The sequence below is a fragment of the Daphnia carinata genome, chromosome 7 (assembly GCF_022539665.2).
Source record: "Daphnia carinata strain CSIRO-1 chromosome 7, CSIRO_AGI_Dcar_HiC_V3, whole genome shotgun sequence".
NCBI lineage: Eukaryota > Metazoa > Arthropoda > Branchiopoda > Diplostraca > Daphniidae > Daphnia > Daphnia carinata.
The window spans coordinates 1,167,381-1,183,428 of record NC_081337.1 but is presented as its reverse complement, the minus strand read 5'-3'; the positions used below and the strand labels follow the sequence as shown (position 1 = coordinate 1,183,428).

General features: G+C 39.2%; 32 non-coding genes across 32 annotated transcripts; 10 read left to right on the top strand and 22 right to left on the bottom strand.

Moving 5' to 3' along the window:
* Positions 1 to 486: 486 nt before the first annotated feature.
* Positions 487 to 558, bottom strand: Trnad-guc (transfer RNA aspartic acid (anticodon GUC)). Its single transcript has one exon. It is a non-coding gene; the product is annotated as a tRNA-Asp (tRNA).
* Positions 559 to 1,425: 867 nt separating this feature from the next.
* Positions 1,426 to 1,497, bottom strand: Trnad-guc (transfer RNA aspartic acid (anticodon GUC)). The gene has a single exon. It is a non-coding gene; the product is annotated as a tRNA-Asp (tRNA).
* Positions 1,498 to 2,364: 867 nt separating this feature from the next.
* On the bottom strand, positions 2,365 to 2,436 carry Trnad-guc (transfer RNA aspartic acid (anticodon GUC)). Its single transcript has one exon. It is a non-coding gene; the product is annotated as a tRNA-Asp (tRNA).
* Positions 2,437 to 5,298: 2,862 nt separating this feature from the next.
* Trnae-cuc (transfer RNA glutamic acid (anticodon CUC)) lies at positions 5,299 to 5,370 on the top strand. The gene has a single exon. It is a non-coding gene; the product is annotated as a tRNA-Glu (tRNA).
* Positions 5,371 to 5,573: 203 nt separating this feature from the next.
* Positions 5,574 to 5,645, bottom strand: Trnag-ucc (transfer RNA glycine (anticodon UCC)). The gene has a single exon. It is a non-coding gene; the product is annotated as a tRNA-Gly (tRNA).
* A 65-nt stretch (positions 5,646 to 5,710) lies between these two features.
* Trnal-caa (transfer RNA leucine (anticodon CAA)) lies at positions 5,711 to 5,828 on the bottom strand. Its single transcript has 2 exons — positions 5,791 to 5,828; positions 5,711 to 5,755 (listed from the first exon to the last, which is right to left on the bottom strand). It is a non-coding gene; the product is annotated as a tRNA-Leu (tRNA).
* Positions 5,829 to 6,376: 548 nt separating this feature from the next.
* Trnae-cuc (transfer RNA glutamic acid (anticodon CUC)) lies at positions 6,377 to 6,448 on the top strand. The gene has a single exon. It is a non-coding gene; the product is annotated as a tRNA-Glu (tRNA).
* Positions 6,449 to 6,651: 203 nt separating this feature from the next.
* Trnag-ucc (transfer RNA glycine (anticodon UCC)) lies at positions 6,652 to 6,723 on the bottom strand. Its single transcript has one exon. It is a non-coding gene; the product is annotated as a tRNA-Gly (tRNA).
* Positions 6,724 to 6,788: 65 nt separating this feature from the next.
* On the bottom strand, positions 6,789 to 6,906 carry Trnal-caa (transfer RNA leucine (anticodon CAA)). The gene is made up of 2 exons: positions 6,869 to 6,906; positions 6,789 to 6,833 (listed from the first exon to the last, which is right to left on the bottom strand). It is a non-coding gene; the product is annotated as a tRNA-Leu (tRNA).
* A 548-nt stretch (positions 6,907 to 7,454) lies between these two features.
* Positions 7,455 to 7,526, top strand: Trnae-cuc (transfer RNA glutamic acid (anticodon CUC)). Its single transcript has one exon. It is a non-coding gene; the product is annotated as a tRNA-Glu (tRNA).
* Positions 7,527 to 7,729: 203 nt separating this feature from the next.
* Trnag-ucc (transfer RNA glycine (anticodon UCC)) lies at positions 7,730 to 7,801 on the bottom strand. The gene has a single exon. It is a non-coding gene; the product is annotated as a tRNA-Gly (tRNA).
* A 65-nt stretch (positions 7,802 to 7,866) lies between these two features.
* Trnal-caa (transfer RNA leucine (anticodon CAA)) lies at positions 7,867 to 7,984 on the bottom strand. Its single transcript has 2 exons — positions 7,947 to 7,984; positions 7,867 to 7,911 (listed from the first exon to the last, which is right to left on the bottom strand). It is a non-coding gene; the product is annotated as a tRNA-Leu (tRNA).
* Positions 7,985 to 8,532: 548 nt separating this feature from the next.
* On the top strand, positions 8,533 to 8,604 carry Trnae-cuc (transfer RNA glutamic acid (anticodon CUC)). Its single transcript has one exon. It is a non-coding gene; the product is annotated as a tRNA-Glu (tRNA).
* A 203-nt stretch (positions 8,605 to 8,807) lies between these two features.
* Trnag-ucc (transfer RNA glycine (anticodon UCC)) lies at positions 8,808 to 8,879 on the bottom strand. Its single transcript has one exon. It is a non-coding gene; the product is annotated as a tRNA-Gly (tRNA).
* Positions 8,880 to 8,944: 65 nt separating this feature from the next.
* Positions 8,945 to 9,062, bottom strand: Trnal-caa (transfer RNA leucine (anticodon CAA)). The gene is made up of 2 exons: positions 9,025 to 9,062; positions 8,945 to 8,989 (listed from the first exon to the last, which is right to left on the bottom strand). It is a non-coding gene; the product is annotated as a tRNA-Leu (tRNA).
* Positions 9,063 to 9,610: 548 nt separating this feature from the next.
* Trnae-cuc (transfer RNA glutamic acid (anticodon CUC)) lies at positions 9,611 to 9,682 on the top strand. Its single transcript has one exon. It is a non-coding gene; the product is annotated as a tRNA-Glu (tRNA).
* Positions 9,683 to 9,885: 203 nt separating this feature from the next.
* Trnag-ucc (transfer RNA glycine (anticodon UCC)) lies at positions 9,886 to 9,957 on the bottom strand. Its single transcript has one exon. It is a non-coding gene; the product is annotated as a tRNA-Gly (tRNA).
* Positions 9,958 to 10,022: 65 nt separating this feature from the next.
* Trnal-caa (transfer RNA leucine (anticodon CAA)) lies at positions 10,023 to 10,140 on the bottom strand. The gene is made up of 2 exons: positions 10,103 to 10,140; positions 10,023 to 10,067 (listed from the first exon to the last, which is right to left on the bottom strand). It is a non-coding gene; the product is annotated as a tRNA-Leu (tRNA).
* Positions 10,141 to 10,688: 548 nt separating this feature from the next.
* On the top strand, positions 10,689 to 10,760 carry Trnae-cuc (transfer RNA glutamic acid (anticodon CUC)). Its single transcript has one exon. It is a non-coding gene; the product is annotated as a tRNA-Glu (tRNA).
* A 203-nt stretch (positions 10,761 to 10,963) lies between these two features.
* Positions 10,964 to 11,035, bottom strand: Trnag-ucc (transfer RNA glycine (anticodon UCC)). Its single transcript has one exon. It is a non-coding gene; the product is annotated as a tRNA-Gly (tRNA).
* A 65-nt stretch (positions 11,036 to 11,100) lies between these two features.
* On the bottom strand, positions 11,101 to 11,218 carry Trnal-caa (transfer RNA leucine (anticodon CAA)). Its single transcript has 2 exons — positions 11,181 to 11,218; positions 11,101 to 11,145 (listed from the first exon to the last, which is right to left on the bottom strand). It is a non-coding gene; the product is annotated as a tRNA-Leu (tRNA).
* Positions 11,219 to 11,766: 548 nt separating this feature from the next.
* Positions 11,767 to 11,838, top strand: Trnae-cuc (transfer RNA glutamic acid (anticodon CUC)). The gene has a single exon. It is a non-coding gene; the product is annotated as a tRNA-Glu (tRNA).
* A 199-nt stretch (positions 11,839 to 12,037) lies between these two features.
* Positions 12,038 to 12,109, bottom strand: Trnag-ucc (transfer RNA glycine (anticodon UCC)). Its single transcript has one exon. It is a non-coding gene; the product is annotated as a tRNA-Gly (tRNA).
* Positions 12,110 to 12,174: 65 nt separating this feature from the next.
* Positions 12,175 to 12,292, bottom strand: Trnal-caa (transfer RNA leucine (anticodon CAA)). Its single transcript has 2 exons — positions 12,255 to 12,292; positions 12,175 to 12,219 (listed from the first exon to the last, which is right to left on the bottom strand). It is a non-coding gene; the product is annotated as a tRNA-Leu (tRNA).
* Positions 12,293 to 12,840: 548 nt separating this feature from the next.
* Positions 12,841 to 12,912, top strand: Trnae-cuc (transfer RNA glutamic acid (anticodon CUC)). Its single transcript has one exon. It is a non-coding gene; the product is annotated as a tRNA-Glu (tRNA).
* Positions 12,913 to 13,115: 203 nt separating this feature from the next.
* On the bottom strand, positions 13,116 to 13,187 carry Trnag-ucc (transfer RNA glycine (anticodon UCC)). The gene has a single exon. It is a non-coding gene; the product is annotated as a tRNA-Gly (tRNA).
* A 65-nt stretch (positions 13,188 to 13,252) lies between these two features.
* On the bottom strand, positions 13,253 to 13,370 carry Trnal-caa (transfer RNA leucine (anticodon CAA)). The gene is made up of 2 exons: positions 13,333 to 13,370; positions 13,253 to 13,297 (listed from the first exon to the last, which is right to left on the bottom strand). It is a non-coding gene; the product is annotated as a tRNA-Leu (tRNA).
* A 546-nt stretch (positions 13,371 to 13,916) lies between these two features.
* Trnae-cuc (transfer RNA glutamic acid (anticodon CUC)) lies at positions 13,917 to 13,988 on the top strand. The gene has a single exon. It is a non-coding gene; the product is annotated as a tRNA-Glu (tRNA).
* Positions 13,989 to 14,191: 203 nt separating this feature from the next.
* On the bottom strand, positions 14,192 to 14,263 carry Trnag-ucc (transfer RNA glycine (anticodon UCC)). The gene has a single exon. It is a non-coding gene; the product is annotated as a tRNA-Gly (tRNA).
* A 65-nt stretch (positions 14,264 to 14,328) lies between these two features.
* On the bottom strand, positions 14,329 to 14,446 carry Trnal-caa (transfer RNA leucine (anticodon CAA)). The gene is made up of 2 exons: positions 14,409 to 14,446; positions 14,329 to 14,373 (listed from the first exon to the last, which is right to left on the bottom strand). It is a non-coding gene; the product is annotated as a tRNA-Leu (tRNA).
* Positions 14,447 to 14,994: 548 nt separating this feature from the next.
* Trnae-cuc (transfer RNA glutamic acid (anticodon CUC)) lies at positions 14,995 to 15,066 on the top strand. The gene has a single exon. It is a non-coding gene; the product is annotated as a tRNA-Glu (tRNA).
* Positions 15,067 to 15,406: 340 nt separating this feature from the next.
* Positions 15,407 to 15,524, bottom strand: Trnal-caa (transfer RNA leucine (anticodon CAA)). The gene is made up of 2 exons: positions 15,487 to 15,524; positions 15,407 to 15,451 (listed from the first exon to the last, which is right to left on the bottom strand). It is a non-coding gene; the product is annotated as a tRNA-Leu (tRNA).
* Positions 15,525 to 16,048: the final 524 nt, after the last annotated feature.

Here is a 16,048-nt window from a genome sequence, read left to right as displayed (position 1 = left end):
TTCTCAGACATGGTCACATAGCGTTCTATCGCAAGAGAAAGAATAGGTATCAGAACACTATGATGCCGAAGGCGACCTTAGAGATCAAACGATAATCATTGGCGTTGAAAGCGATATCGCTATCAGCCGGTTCATAGGTCGGCAAAGGAATTTTTAAGTCAAATGTCCTATATAGTAAGCGAAACAAATAGCAGATGGCGTAGGCTAGGCTCTATATCAATCATCTGCACCGCAGGATTCAAGAAGCAAACAGCAGGTGGCGCGTCATACAAGATTCGACGAGTGAAAATCTTATGTTTCGTGGGCGAGAAGAACGTGTGTAATTGTCGAAATTTAAGAAACCAATGCTCAATCGTGTATAGTTGTTTCCACGAGAGCACGACCATTAAAACTGCATGTAGGAGAAAAGCGTGCTTGGTTTCCCTCTCTTAATTTTAAAGGTGTCTGAAACAAAATCGTTGGCAATTGAGCACCGCAACCCATCCTCTCCCCGGCGGGGAATTGAACCCCGGTCTCCCGCGTGACAGGCGGGGATACTGACCACTATACTACCGAGGACGTGATGAGTTATCACCAATCCCTCGCATTATCTCCAAGCAGCATAAAGCGAACACTTGTCGAGTACCAACTGCTAGTCATTGACCACTGTAGTTGGTCTACATTCAGGAGCGAATCAAAATAGGCAGTGATCCACGTGTAGACTGAAATGGCAAGGAAACACCCTACTGACCCTACAGATTAAACACAACAAACGAACGTGAATATGTCGTTCTTATTTCCGAATTCTAGTTTTGGTTTTATCTAACGTATTACGTGATTTTCTGGTATTTGATATTTAATACGTATATAGTCCCCTTTGGTAATGTTGTCGTGTTTTAGCTCTTTTTTATATACTTGTAGTGTGTGCTTTCGAAGCGCTTTTAATATATTTTCCGTTTGTTCTCAGACATGGTCACATAGCGTTCTATCGCAAGAGAAAGAATAGGTATCAGAACACTATGATGCCGAAGGCGACCTTAGAGATCAAACGATAATCATTGGCGTTGAAAGCGATATCGCTATCAGCCGGTTCATAGGTCGGCAAAGGAATTTTTAAGTCAAATGTCCTATATAGTAAGCGAAACAAATAGCAGATGGCGTAGGCTAGGCTCTATATCAATCATCTGCACCGCAGGATTCAAGAAGCAAACAGCAGGTGGCGCGTCATACAAGATTCGACGAGTGAAAATCTTATGTTTCGTGGGCGAGAAGAACGTGTGTAATTGTCGAAATTTAAGAAACCAATGCTCAATCGTGTATAGTTGTTTCCACGAGAGCACGACCATTAAAACTGCATGTAGGAGAAAAGCGTGCTTGGTTTCCCTCTCTTAATTTTAAAGGTGTCTGAAACAAAATCGTTGGCAATTGAGCACCGCAACCCATCCTCTCCCCGGCGGGGAATTGAACCCCGGTCTCCCGCGTGACAGGCGGGGATACTGACCACTATACTACCGAGGACGTGATGAGTTATCACCAATCCCTCGCATTATCTCCAAGCAGCATAAAGCGAACACTTGTCGAGTACCAACTGCTAGTCATTGACCACTGTAGTTGGTCTACATTCAGGAGCGAATCAAAATAGGCAGTGATCCACGTGTAGACTGAAATGGCAAGGAAACACCCTACTGACCCTACAGATTAAACACAACAAACGAACGTGAATATGTCGTTCTTATTTCCGAATTCTAGTTTTGGTTTTATCTAACGTATTACGTGATTTTCTGGTATTTGATATTTAATACGTATATAGTCCCCTTTGGTAATGTTGTCGTGTTTTAGCTCTTTTTTATATACTTGTAGTGTGTGCTTTCGAAGCGCTTTTAATATATTTTCCGTTTGTTCTCAGACATGGTCACATAGCGTTCTATCGCAAGAGAAAGAATAGGTATCAGAACACTATGATGCCGAAGGCGACCTTAGAGATCAAACGATAATCATTGGCGTTGAAAGCGATATCGCTATCAGCCGGTTCATAGGTCGGCAAAGGAATTTTTAAGTCAAATGTCCTATATAGTAAGCGAAACAAATAGCAGATGGCGTAGGCTAGGCTCTATATCAATCATCTGCACCGCAGGATTCAAGAAGCAAACAGCAGGTGGCGCGTCATACAAGATTCGACGAGTGAAAATCTTATGTTTCGTGGGCGAGAAGAACGTGTGTAATTGTCGAAATTTAAGAAACCAATGCTCAATCGTGTATAGTTGTTTCCACGAGAGCACGACCATTAAAACTGCATGTAGGAGAAAAGCGTGCTTGGTTTCCCTCTCTTAATTTTAAAGGTGTCTGAAACAAAATCGTTGGCAATTGAGCACCGCAACCCATCCTCTCCCCGGCGGGGAATTGAACCCCGGTCTCCCGCGTGACAGGCGGGGATACTGACCACTATACTACCGAGGACGTGATGAGTTATCACCAATCCCTCGCATTATCTCCAAGCAGCATAAAGCGAACACTTGTCGAGTACCAACTGCTAGTCATTGACCACTGTAGTTGGTCTACATTCAGGAGCGAATCAAAATAGGCAGTGATCCACGTGTAGACTGAAATGGCAAGGAAACACCCTACTGACCCTACAGATTAAACACAACAAACGAACGTGAATATGTCGTTCTTATTTCCGAATTCTAGTTTTGGTTTTATCTAACGTATTACGTGATTTTCTGGTATTTGATATTTAATACGTATATAGTCCCCTTTGGTAATGTTGTCGTGTTTTAGCTCTTTTTTATATACTTGTAGTGTGTGCTTTCGAAGCGCTTTTAATATATTTTCCGTTTGTTCTCAGACATGGTCACATAGCGTTCTATCGCAAGAGAAAGAATAGGTATCAGAACACTATGATGCCGAAGGCGACCTTAGAGATCAAACGATAATCATTGGCGTTGAAAGCGATATCGCTATCAGCCGGTTCATAGGTCAAATAGCAGATGGCGTAGGCTAGGCTCTATATCAATCATCTGCACCGCAGGATTCAAGAAGCAAACAGCAGGTGGCGCGTCATACAAGATTCGACGAGTGAAAATCTTATGTTTCGTGGGCGAGAAGAACGTGTGTAATTGTCGAAATTTAAGAAACCAATGCTCAATCGTGTATAGTTGTTTCCACGAGAGCACGACCATTAAAACTGCATGTAGGAGAAAAGCGTGCTTGGTTTCCCTCTCTTAATTTTAAAGGTGTCTGAAACAAAATCGTTGGCAATTAAACAAAACAAAACAAAACAAAACAAAACAAAACAAAACAAAACAAAACAAAACAAAACAAAACAAAACAAAACAAAACAAAACAAAACAAAACAAAACAAAACAAAACAAAACAAAACAAAACAAAACAAAACAAAACAAAACAAAACAAAACAAAACAAAACAAAACAAAACAAAACAAAACAAAACAAAACAAAACAAAACAAAACAAAACAAAACAAAACAAAACAAAACAAAACAAAACAAAACAAAACAAAACAAAACAAAACAAAACAAAACAAAACAAAACAAAACAAAACAAAACAAAACAAAACAAAACAAAACAAAACAAAACAAAACAAAACAAAACAAAACAAAACAAAACAAAACAAAACAAAACAAAACAAAACAAAACAAAACAAAACAAAACAAAACAAAACAAAACAAAACAAAACAAAACAAAACAAAACAAAACAAAACAAAACAAAACAAAACAAAACAAAACAAAACAAAACAAAACAAAACAAAACAAAACAAAACAAAACAAAACAAAACAAAACAAAACAAAACAAAACAAAACAAAACAAAACAAAACAAAACAAAACAAAACAAAACAAAACAAAACAAAACAAAACAAAACAAAACAAAACAAAACAAAACAAAACAAAACAAAACAAAACAAAACAAAACAAAACAAAACAAAACAAAACAAAACAAAACAAAACAAAACAAAACAAAACAAAACAAAACAAAACAAAACAAAACAAAACAAAACAAAACAAAACAAAACAAAACAAAACAAAACAAAACAAAACAAAACAAAACAAAACAAAACAAAACAAAACAAAACAAAACAAAACAAAACAAAACAAAACAAAACAAAACAAAACAAAACAAAACAAAACAAAACAAAACAAAACAAAACAAAACAAAACAAAACAAAACAAAACAAAACAAAACAAAACAAAACAAAACAAAACAAAACAAAACAAAACAAAACAAAACAAAACAAAACAAAACAAAACAAAACAAAACAAAACAAAACAAAACAAAACAAAACAAAACAAAACAAAACAAAACAAAACAAAACAAAACAAAACAAAACAAAACAAAACAAAACAAAACAAAACAAAACAAAACAAAACAAAACAAAACAAAACAAAACAAAACAAAACAAAACAAAACAAAACAAAACAAAACAAAACAAAACAAAACAAAACAAAACAAAACAAAACAAAACAAAACAAAACAAAACAAAACAAAACAAAACAAAACAAAACAAAACAAAACAAAACAAAACAAAACAAAACAAAACAAAACAAAACAAAACAAAACAAAACAAAACAAAACAAAACAAAACAAAACAAAACAAAACAAAACAAAACAAAACAAAACAAAACAAAACAAAACAAAACAAAACAAAACAAAACAAAACAAAACAAAACAAAACAAAACAAAACAAAACAAAACAAAACAAAACAAAACAAAACAAAACAAAACAAAGGCGCCTTAGATCGCTCGGCCATCCTGACATGTGTTTATCCATGCCCATGGAACCACACAATTTCGATAAATCATGTTCCGTATTGCTTATCTGGCCTTGAATCGAAGTGCACCACAGGATCATCCGTCGACGTTGGTATCGAGCAGTTGTTTTCGTTACTGCGTTGTATTCCAAAAAGGGGGCTAGGTGTGGCTAATTACTGTTAAACGGGTTAATGTTAAGTTATGCAGATCGTTGCAACAATAAATTACTTAATTCCATTTCGTCTAGTGGTAAGTTTTTAGAGGGGTTTTCCAGTGGTAAGTAAACTTGTCTCGGGCTGGTGCATTTAAAATAAGTCAAAATAAGCGAAAGGCATTACAATGCAATAAAAGAGAAATAGATATTAAAAAGGGCATGCCAATCTACTGGGTAAGAGGTAAATACGTGGAGAGAGAGTTTTCCTCGTCTTCGGGGTTTGGTGCACCGTAGTGGAAGTGGGCACATACCGTTTCCGTAGATCCCATGATTGCCCTCTAGGGGAAAAGGGCGTTATTGTTAAATTATGCAGATTTGTGCAACAATAAGATATACTAATCCCATATTGTCTAGTGGTTAGGATACCTGGCTCTCACCCAGGAGGCCCGGGTTCAATTCCCGGTATGGGAACGACTATAAGATTTCTAAATTAATACTATCAAAAGTAATAGATGTATTTCTATGAATGTTCGACATGATTGCAAGTTCGTAATTCGCACAATACTATACTTTCCTCTTTGATTTTTCATTTCTTTGCTTTCCTATGCGTTTGTGTAACTTTGGAAAACAGTTTATAGTTGTTACTGATTTCTCTAATTAAATATTTATTAGTTTGCGATGGCCGAGAATCGAACTCGGGTCGACTGCTTGGAAGGCAGCCATGCTAACCACTATACCACCATCGCGTAGGACAACCCAACAGTTTTGAATAATAAATAAATTTACAAGGACATCGCCCAAGAGAAAATTGTGTCAGGAGTGGGATTTGAACCCACGCCTTCATTGAAGACCAGAAATCTGATGCATCTCTCTGAGAAGCAAGTTTGTACACTTGAGTCTGGCGCCTTAGACCGCTCGGCCATCCTGACATGTGTTTATCCATGCCCATGGAACCACACAATTTCGATAAATCATGTTCCGTATTGCTTATCTGGCCTTGAATCGAAGTGCACCACAGGATCATCCGTCGACGTTGGTATCGAGCAGTTGTTTTCGTTACTGCGTTGTATTCCAAAAAGGGGGCTAGGTGTGGCTAATTACTGTTAAACGGGTTAATGTTAAGTTATGCAGATCGTTGCAACAATAAATTACTTAATTCCATTTCGTCTAGTGGTAAGTTTTTAGAGGGGTTTTCCAGTGGTAAGTAAACTTGTCTCGGGCTGGTGCATTTAAAATAAGTCAAAATAAGCGAAAGGCATTACAATGCAATAAAAGAGAAATAGATATTAAAAAGGGCATGCCAATCTACTGGGTAAGAGGTAAATACGTGGAGAGAGAGTTTTCCTCGTCTTCGGGGTTTGGTGCACCGTAGTGGAAGTGGGCACATACCGTTTCCGTAGATCCCATGATTGCCCTCTAGGGGAAAAGGGCGTTATTGTTAAATTATGCAGATTTGTGCAACAATAAGAAGTATTACTCCCATATTGTCTAGTGGTTAGGATACCTGGCTCTCACCCAGGAGGCCCGGGTTCAATTCCCGGTATGGGAATTTGTATTAGATTTCTAAATTAATACTATCAAAAGTAATAGATGTATTTCTATGAATGTTCGACATGATTGCAAGTTCGTAATTCGCACAATACTATACTTTCCTCTTTGATTTTTCATTTCTTTGCTTTCCTATGCGTTTGTGTAACTTTGGAAAACAGTTTATAGTTGTTACTGATTTCTCTAATTAAATATTTATTTAATTGCGATGGCCGAGAATCGAACTCGGGTCGACTGCTTGGAAGGCAGCCATGCTAACCACTATACCACCATCGCGTATTTCATCCCAACAGTTTTGAATAATAAATAAATTTACAAGGACATCGCCCAAGAGAAAATTGTGTCAGGAGTGGGATTTGAACCCACGCCTTCATTGAAGACCAGAAATCTGATGCATCTCTCTGAGAAGCAAGTTTGTACACTTGAGTCTGGCGCCTTAGACCGCTCGGCCATCCTGACATGTGTTTATCCATGCCCATGGAACCACACAATTTCGATAAATCATGTTCCGTATTGCTTATCTGGCCTTGAATCGAAGTGCACCACAGGATCATCCGTCGACGTTGGTATCGAGCAGTTGTTTTCGTTACTGCGTTGTATTCCAAAAAGGGGGCTAGGTGTGGCTAATTACTGTTAAACGGGTTAATGTTAAGTTATGCAGATCGTTGCAACAATAAATTACTTAATTCCATTTCGTCTAGTGGTAAGTTTTTAGAGGGGTTTTCCAGTGGTAAGTAAACTTGTCTCGGGCTGGTGCATTTAAAATAAGTCAAAATAAGCGAAAGGCATTACAATGCAATAAAAGAGAAATAGATATTAAAAAGGGCATGCCAATCTACTGGGTAAGAGGTAAATACGTGGAGAGAGAGTTTTCCTCGTCTTCGGGGTTTGGTGCACCGTAGTGGAAGTGGGCACATACCGTTTCCGTAGATCCCATGATTGCCCTCTAGGGGAAAAGGGCGTTATTGTTAAATTATGCAGATTTGTGCAACAATAAGATCAATTTATCCCATATTGTCTAGTGGTTAGGATACCTGGCTCTCACCCAGGAGGCCCGGGTTCAATTCCCGGTATGGGAATCCACATTAGATTTCTAAATTAATACTATCAAAAGTAATAGATGTATTTCTATGAATGTTCGACATGATTGCAAGTTCGTAATTCGCACAATACTATACTTTCCTCTTTGATTTTTCATTTCTTTGCTTTCCTATGCGTTTGTGTAACTTTGGAAAACAGTTTATAGTTGTTACTGATTTCTCTAATTAAATATTTATTAGTGTGCGATGGCCGAGAATCGAACTCGGGTCGACTGCTTGGAAGGCAGCCATGCTAACCACTATACCACCATCGCGTTGGACAACCCAACAGTTTTGAATAATAAATAAATTTACAAGGACATCGCCCAAGAGAAAATTGTGTCAGGAGTGGGATTTGAACCCACGCCTTCATTGAAGACCAGAAATCTGATGCATCTCTCTGAGAAGCAAGTTTGTACACTTGAGTCTGGCGCCTTAGACCGCTCGGCCATCCTGACATGTGTTTATCCATGCCCATGGAACCACACAATTTCGATAAATCATGTTCCGTATTGCTTATCTGGCCTTGAATCGAAGTGCACCACAGGATCATCCGTCGACGTTGGTATCGAGCAGTTGTTTTCGTTACTGCGTTGTATTCCAAAAAGGGGGCTAGGTGTGGCTAATTACTGTTAAACGGGTTAATGTTAAGTTATGCAGATCGTTGCAACAATAAATTACTTAATTCCATTTCGTCTAGTGGTAAGTTTTTAGAGGGGTTTTCCAGTGGTAAGTAAACTTGTCTCGGGCTGGTGCATTTAAAATAAGTCAAAATAAGCGAAAGGCATTACAATGCAATAAAAGAGAAATAGATATTAAAAAGGGCATGCCAATCTACTGGGTAAGAGGTAAATACGTGGAGAGAGAGTTTTCCTCGTCTTCGGGGTTTGGTGCACCGTAGTGGAAGTGGGCACATACCGTTTCCGTAGATCCCATGATTGCCCTCTAGGGGAAAAGGGCGTTATTGTTAAATTATGCAGATTTGTGCAACAATAAGAAGTATTACTCCCATATTGTCTAGTGGTTAGGATACCTGGCTCTCACCCAGGAGGCCCGGGTTCAATTCCCGGTATGGGAATGACTATAAGATTTCTAAATTAATACTATCAAAAGTAATAGATGTATTTCTATGAATGTTCGACATGATTGCAAGTTCGTAATTCGCACAATACTATACTTTCCTCTTTGATTTTTCATTTCTTTGCTTTCCTATGCGTTTGTGTAACTTTGGAAAACAGTTTATAGTTGTTACTGATTTCTCTAATTAAATATTTATTAGTGTGCGATGGCCGAGAATCGAACTCGGGTCGACTGTTTGGAAGGCAGCCATGCTAACCACTATACCACCATCGCGTTGGACAACCCAACAGTTTTGAATAATAAATAAATTTACAAGGACATCGCCCAAGAGAAAATTGTGTCAGGAGTGGGATTTGAACCCACGCCTTCATTGAAGACCAGAAATCTGATGCATCTCTCTGAGAAGAAAGTTTTTACACTTGAGTCTGGCGCCTTAGACCGCTCGGCCATCCTGACACGTGTTTATCCATGCCCATGGAACCACACAATTTCGATAAATCATGTTCCGTATTGCTTATCTGGCCTTGAATCGAAGTGCACCACAGGATCATCCGTCGACGTTGGTATCGAGCAGTTGTTTTCGTTACTGCGTTGTATTCCAAAAAGGGGGCTAGGTGTGGCTAATTACTGTTAAACGGGTTAATGTTAAGTTATGCAGATCGTTGCAACAATAAATTACTTAATTCCATTTCGTCTAGTGGTAAGTTTTTAGAGGGGTTTTCCAGTGGTAAGTAAACTTGTCTCGGGCTGGTGCATTTAAAATAAGTCAAAATAAGCGAAAGGCATTACAATGCAATAAAAGAGAAATAGATATTAAAAAGGGCATGCCAATCTACTGGGTAAGAGGTAAATACGTGGAGAGAGAGTTTTCCTCGTCTTCGGGGTTTGGTGCACCGTAGTGGAAGTGGGCACATACCGTTTCCGTAGATCCCATGATTGCCCTCTAGGGGAAAAGGGCGTTATTGTTAAATTATGCAGATTTGTGCAACAATAAGATATACTAATCCCATATTGTCTAGTGGTTAGGATACCTGGCTCTCACCCAGGAGGCCCGGGTTCAATTCCCGGTATGGGAATGACTATAAGATTTCTAAATTAATACTATCAAAAGTAATAGATGTATTTCTATGAATGTTCGACATGATTGCAAGTTCGTAATTCGCACAATACTATACTTTCCTCTTTGATTTTTCATTTCTTTGCTTTCCTATGCGTTTGTGTAACTTTGGAAAACAGTTTATAGTTGTTACTGATTTCTCTAATTAAATATTTATTAGTGTGCGATGGCCGAGAATCGAACTCGGGTCGACTGCTTGGAAGGCAGCCATGCTAACCACTATACCACCATCGCGTTGGACAACCCAACAGTTTTGAATAATAAATAAATTTACAAGGACATCGCCCAAGAGAAAATTGTGTCAGGAGTGGGATTTGAACCCACGCCTTCATTGAAGACCAGAAATCTGATGCATCTCTCTGAGAAGCAAGTTTGTACACTTGAGTCTGGCGCCTTAGACCGCTCGGCCATCCTGACATGTGTTTATCCATGCCCATGGAACCACACAATTTCGATAAATCATGTTCCGTATTGCTTATCTGGCCTTGAATCGAAGTGCACCACAGGATCATCCGTCGACGTTGGTATCGAGCAGTTGTTTTCGTTACTGCGTTGTATTCCAAAAAGGGGGCTAGGTGTGGCTAATTACTGTTAAACGGGTTAATGTTAAGTTATGCAGATCGTTGCAACAATAAATTACTTAATTCCATTTCGTCTAGTGGTAAGTTTTTAGAGGGGTTTTCCAGTGGTAAGTAAACTTGTCTCGGGCTGGTGCATTTAAAATAAGTCAAAATAAGCGAAAGGCATTACAATGCAATAAAAGAGAAATAGATATTAAAAAGGGCATGCCAATCTACTGGGTAAGAGGTAAATACGTGGAGAGAGAGTTTTCCTCGTCTTCGGGGTTTGGTGCACCGTAGTGGAAGTGGGCACATACCGTTTCCGTAGATCCCATGATTGCCCTCTAGGGGAAAAGGGCGTTATTGTTAAATTATGCAGATTTGTGCAACAATAAGATATACTTATCCCATATTGTCTAGTGGTTAGGATACCTGGCTCTCACCCAGGAGGCCCGGGTTCAATTCCCGGTATGGGAATGACTATAAGATTTCTAAATTAATACTATCAAAAGTAATAGATGTATTTCTATGAATGTTCGACATGATTGCAAGTTCGTAATTCGCACAATACTATACTTTCCTCTTTGATTTTTCATTTCTTTGCTTTCCTATGCGTTTGTGTAACTTTGGAAAACAGTTTATAGTTGTTACTGATTTCTCTAATTAAATATTTATTAGTGTGCGATGGCCGAGAATCGAACTCGGGTCGACTGCTTGGAAGGCAGCCATGCTAAACACTATACCACCATCGCGTATTTCAACCCAACAGTTTTGAATAATAAATAAATTTACAAGGACATCGCCCAAGAGAAAATTGTGTCAGGAGTGGGATTTGAACCCACGCCTTCATTGAAGACCAGAAATCTGATGCATCTCTCTACACGGCAAGTTTGTACACTTGAGTCTGGCGCCTTAGACCGCTCGGCCATCCTGACATGTGTTTATCCATGCCCATGGAACCACACAATTTCGATAAATCATGTTCCGTATTGCTTATCTGGCCTTGAATCGAAGTGCACCACAGGATCATCCGTCGACGTTGGTATCGAGCAGTTGTTTTCGTTACTGCGTTGTATTCCAAAAAGGGGGCTAGGTGTGGCTAATTACTGTTAAACGGGTTAATGTTAAGTTATGCAGATCGTTGCAACAATAAATTACTTAATTCCATTTCGTCTAGTGGTAAGTTTTTAGAGGGGTTTTCCAGTGGTAAGTAAACTTGTCTCGGGCTGGTGCATTTAAAATAAGTCAAAATAAGCGAAAGGCATTACAATGCAATAAAAGAGAAATAGATATTAAAAAGGGCATGCCAATCTACTGGGTAAGAGGTAAATACGTGGAGAGAGAGTTTTCCTCGTCTTCGGGGTTTGGTGCACCGTAGTGGAAGTGGGCACATACCGTTTCCGTAGATCCCATGATTGCCCTCTAGGGGAAAAGGGCGTTATTGTTAAATTATGCAGATTTGTGCAACAATAAGATCAATTTATCCCATATTGTCTAGTGGTTAGGATACCTGGCTCTCACCCAGGAGGCCCGGGTTCAATTCCCGGTATGGGAATCCACATTAGATTTCTAAATTAATACTATCAAAAGTAATAGATGTATTTCTATGAATGTTCGACATGATTGCAAGTAATTCGCACAATACTATACTTTCCTCTTTGATTTTTCATTTCTTTGCTTTCCTATGCGTTTGTGTAACTTTGGAAAACAGTTTATAGTTGTTACTGATTTCTCTAATTAAATATTTATTAGTTTGCGATGGCCGAGAATCGAACTCGGGTCGACTGCTTGGAAGGCAGCCATGCTAACCACTATACCACCATCGCGTTGGACAACCCAACAGTTTTGAATAATAAATAAATTTACAAGGACATCGCCCAAGAGAAAATTGTGTCAGGAGTGGGATTTGAACCCACGCCTTCATTGAAGACCAGAAATCTGATGCATCTCTCTGAGAAGCAAGTTTGTACACTTGAGTCTGGCGCCTTAGACCGCTCGGCCATCCTGACATGTGTTTATCCATGCCCATGGAACCACACAATTTCGATAAATCATGTTCCGTATTGCTTATCTGGCCTTGAATCGAAGTGCACCACAGGATCATCCGTCGACGTTGGTATCGAGCAGTTGTTTTCGTTACTGCGTTGTATTCCAAAAAGGGGGCTAGGTGTGGCTAATTACTGTTAAACGGGTTAATGTTAAGTTATGCAGATCGTTGCAACAATAAATTACTTAATTCCATTTCGTCTAGTGGTAAGTTTTTAGAGGGGTTTTCCAGTGGTAAGTAAACTTGTCTCGGGCTGGTGCATTTAAAATAAGTCAAAATAAGCGAAAGGCATTACAATGCAATAAAAGAGAAATAGATATTAAAAAGGGCATGCCAATCTACTGGGTAAGAGGTAAATACGTGGAGAGAGAGTTTTCCTCGTCTTCGGGGTTTGGTGCACCGTAGTGGAAGTGGGCACATACCGTTTCCGTAGATCCCATGATTGCCCTCTAGGGGAAAAGGGCGTTATTGTTAAATTATGCAGATTTGTGCAACAATAAGATATACTAATCCCATATTGTCTAGTGGTTAGGATACCTGGCTCTCACCCAGGAGGCCCGGGTTCAATTCCCGGTATGGGAATGACTATAAGATTTCTAAATTAATACTATCAAAAGTAATAGATGTATTTCTATGAATGTTCGACATGATTGCAAGTTCGTAATTCGCACAATACTATACTTTCCTCTTTGATTTTTCATTTCTTTGCTTTCCTATGCGTTTGTGTAACTTTGGAAAACAGTTTATAGTTGTTACTGATTTCTCTAATTAAATATTTATTAGTGTGCGATGACCGAGAATCGAACTCGGGTCGATTGCTTGGAAGGCAACCATGCTAACCACTATACCACCATCGCGTTGGACAACCCAACAGTTTTGAATAATAAATAAATTTACAAGGACATCGCCCAAGAGAAAATTGTGTCAGGAGTGGGATTTGAACCCACGCCTTCATTGAAGACCAGAAATCTGATGCATCTCTCTGAGAGGAAAGTTTTTACACTTGAGTCTGGCGCCTTAGACCGCTCGGCCATCCTGACATGTGTTTATCCATGCCCATGGAACCACACAATCGATAAATCATGTTCCGTATTGCTTATCTGGCCTTGAATCGAAGTGCACCACAGGATCATCCGTCGACGTTGGTATCGAGCAGTTGTTTTCGTTACTGCGTTGTATTCCAAAAAGGGGGCTAGGTGTGGCTAATTACTGTTAAACGGGTTAATGTTAAGTTATGCAGATCGTTGCAACAATAAATTACTTAATTCCATTTCGTCTAGTGGTAAGTTTTTAGAGGGGTTTTCCAGTGGTAAGTAAACTTGTCTCGGGCTGGTGCATTTAAAATAAGTCAAAATAAGCGAAAGGCATTACAATGCAATAAAAGAGAAATAGATATTAAAAAGGGCATGCCAATCTACTGGGTAAGAGGTAAATACGTGGAGAGAGAGTTTTCCTCGTCTTCGGGGTTTGGTGCACCGTAGTGGAAGTGGGCACATACCGTTTCCGTAGATCCCATGATTGCCCTCTAGGGGAAAAGGGCGTTATTGTTAAATTATGCAGATTTGTGCAACAATAAGATATATTAATCCCATATTGTCTAGTGGTTAGGATACCTGGCTCTCACCCAGGAGGCCCGGGTTCAATTCCCGGTATGGGAATGACTATAAGATTTCTAAATTAATACTATCAAAAGTAATAGATGTATTTCTATGAATGTTCGACATGATTGCAAGTTCGTAATTCGCACAATACTATACTTTCCTCTTTGATTTTTCATTTCTTTGCTTTCCTATGCGTTTGTGTAACTTTGGAAAACAGTTTATAGTTGTTACTGATTTCTCTAATTAAATATTTATTAGTGTGCGATGGCCGAGAATCGAACTCGGGTCGACTGCTTGGAAGGCAGCCATGCTAACCACTATACCACCATCGCGTTGGACAACCCAACAGTTTTGAATAATAAATAAATTTACAAGGACATCGCCCAAGAGAAAATTGTGTCAGGAGTGGGATTTGAACCCACGCCTTCATTGAAGACCAGAAATCTGATGCATCTCTCTGAGAAGAAAGTTTTTACACTTGAGTCTGGCGCCTTAGACCGCTCGGCCATCCTGACACGTGTTTATCCATGCCCATGGAACCACACAATTTCGATAAATCATGTTCCGTATTGCTTATCTGGCCTTGAATCGAAGTGCACCACAGGATCATCCGTCGACGTTGGTATCGAGCAGTTGTTTTCGTTACTGCGTTGTATTCCAAAAAGGGGGCTAGGTGTGGCTAATTACTGTTAAACGGGTTAATGTTAAGTTATGCAGATCGTTGCAACAATAAATTACTTAATTCCATTTCGTCTAGTGGTAAGTTTTTAGAGGGGTTTTCCAGTGGTAAGTAAACTTGTCTCGGGCTGGTGCATTTAAAATAAGTCAAAATAAGCGAAAGGCATTACAATGCAATAAAAGAGAAATAGATATTAAAAAGGGCATGCCAATCTACTGGGTAAGAGGTAAATACGTGGAGAGAGAGTTTTCCTCGTCTTCGGGGTTTGGTGCACCGTAGTGGAAGTGGGCACATACCGTTTCCGTAGATCCCATGATTGCCCTCTAGGGGAAAAGGGCGTTATTGTTAAATTATGCAGATTTGTGCAACAATAAGATATACTTATCCCATATTGTCTAGTGGTTAGGATACCTGGCTCTCACCCAGGAGGCCCGGGTTCAATTCCCGGTATGGGAATGACTATAAGATTTCTAAATTAATACTATCAAAAGTAATAGATGTATTTCTATGAATGTTCGACATGATTGCAAGTTCGTAATTCGCACAATACTATACTTTCCTCTTTGATTTTTCATTTCTTTGCTTTCCTATGCGTTTGTGTAACTTTGGAAAACAGTTTATAGTTGTTACTGATTTCTCTAATTAAATATTTATTAGTTTGCGATGGCCGAGAATCGGACTCGAGTCGACTGCTTGGAAGGCAGCCATGCTAACCACTATACCACCATCGCATTGGACAACCCAACAGTTTTGAATAATAAATAAATTTACAAGGACATCGCCCAAGAGAAAATTGTGTCAGGAGTGGGATTTGAACCCACGCCTTCATTGAAGACCAGAAATCTGATGCATCTCTCTGAGAGGAAAGTTTTTACACTTGAGTCTGGCGCCTTAGACCGCTCGGCCATCCTGACATGTGTTTATCCATGCCCATGGAACCACACAATTTCGATAAATCATGTTCCGTATTGCTTATCTGGCCTTGAATCGAAGTGCACCACAGGATCATCCGTCGACGTTGGTATCGAGCAGTTGTTTTCGTTACTGCGTTGTATTCCAAAAAGGGGGCTAGGTGTGGCTAATTACTGTTAAACGGGTTAATGTTAAGTTATGCAGATCGTTGCAACAATAAATTACTTAATTCCATTTCGTCTAGTGGTAAGTTTTTAGAGGGGTTTTCCAGTGGTAAGTTTTTAGAGGGGTTTTCCAGTGGTAAGTAAACTTGTCTCGGGCTGGTGCATTTAAAATAAGTCAAAATAAGCGAAAGGCATTACAATGCAATAAAAGAGAAATAGATATTAAAAAGGGCATGCCAATCTACTGGGTAAGAGGTAAATACGTGGAGAGAGAGTTTTCCTCGTCTTCGGGGTTTGGTGCACCGTAGTGGAAGTGGGCACATACCGTTTCCGTAGATCCCATGATTGCCCTCTAGGGGAAA